The sequence below is a fragment of the Mandrillus leucophaeus genome, unplaced genomic scaffold, assembly GCF_000951045.1.
Source record: "Mandrillus leucophaeus isolate KB7577 unplaced genomic scaffold, Mleu.le_1.0 Scaffold34, whole genome shotgun sequence".
NCBI classification, from domain to species: Eukaryota; Metazoa; Chordata; class Mammalia; order Primates; family Cercopithecidae; genus Mandrillus; species Mandrillus leucophaeus.
The window spans coordinates 446,530-447,920 of NW_012103587.1; the positions used below are offsets into that span (position 1 = coordinate 446,530).

At 47.7% G+C, this 1,391-nt stretch overlaps 1 protein-coding gene across 1 annotated transcript in view; it reads left to right on the plus strand.

Annotated features, from left to right (window-relative positions):
- Positions 1 to 1,391, plus strand: part of DNAH10 (dynein, axonemal, heavy chain 10) — a 222,062-nt gene that overhangs the window by 43,158 nt on the left and 177,513 nt on the right. The gene's annotated exons all lie outside the window — the stretch shown is intronic.

Consider the following 1,391-nt stretch of genomic DNA (forward strand, 5'->3'; position numbering starts at 1 on the left):
AGCCTCCCGAGTAGCTGGGACTACAGGCGCCCGCCACCTCGCCCGGCTAGTTTTTTGTATTTTTTAGTAGAGACGGGGTTTCACTGTGTTAGCCAAGATGGTCTCGATCTCCTGACCTCGTGATCTGCCCGTCTCGGCCTCCCAAAGTGCTGGGATTACAGGCTTGAGCCACCGCGCCTGGCCTCTTTTTCTTTTTTTTTAAGACAAGGTCTTGCTGTGTTGCCCAGGCTGGAGTGCAGTGGCACAATCACAGCTCACTGCAGCCTTGACCTTCTGGGTTTAAGCAATTCTCCTGCTTCAGCCTCCTGAGTAGCTGGGCCTACAGGTGTGGGCCACTACGACTGGCCCATTTTTGTATCTTTTGTAGAGATGAGTTTTCACCATGTTGCCTGCCCAGGCTGGTCTCAAATTCCTGAGCTCAAGCAATCTGCCCACCTCGGCCTTCCAAAGTGTTGGGCTTACAGGCGTGAGCCACTGCGCCTGGCCTGTGTTCTTTCTCTTTGGCATCTTAATAGATAGGACATCTTCCAGATTGTGGTCATGTGGGCTTCTTCCTGTACATAATTTTCAGCTTCTTTGGGGGATGCCTACCATCTTTTCGATATGATCGCACCCCCTAGCCCATTGATTTTTATCTGTTATACAGCAGAGGCTGCTAAGCCACTTCTTTGAAGATCCAGATAGTCAATATTTTAGGGGTTTGGACAATTTCTCTGCAATGACTCAACCTGTCATTGTTGCAATAAAGTATCCCCCAGATAATACATTATGAACAGGTATGGCTGTGTCCAATAAAACTTTATTTATGGATGCTGAATTTGAATTTCATATCGTTTTCTTGAGTTATATAGCATTATTGTTCTTTTGCTTTCCTTTTAATCATCTAAATCATTTTCTTCTCTTCATGTAAAAGCTGTTCTTCGTTCATGGGTATAGACCAAAGCAGTTTATGGACTGTAGTTTGCAGAAGGCTGCCAGTCAACCTAGATTTCAAGTTATACCAACGATATTAGTCCATTTTGCTATAAAGACACTGGGTAATTTGTTAGAAAAGAAATTTAATTGGCTCACAGTTCTGCAGGCTGTACAGGAAGCGTAGCCTTCCTGGGAGGTCCCAGGAAACTCCCTATCATGGCGGAAGGCGACGTGGGGGCAGGCATCTCACATGGTGGGAGCGGGAGCAAGAGAGAGTGAAGGGGGAGGTGCTGCCCACTTTCACATGAGCAGATCTCCCGAGAACTCACTCAGCATCACCAGGACAGTCCCAAGAGGGGTGGTGCAAACCATTCACTGGAATTCCGCCTTCATGATCCAATTGCCTCCCAGCAGGCCCCACCTCCAACACTGGGGATTACAGTGCAGTATGAGATCTGGGGAGGACACAGATCTGC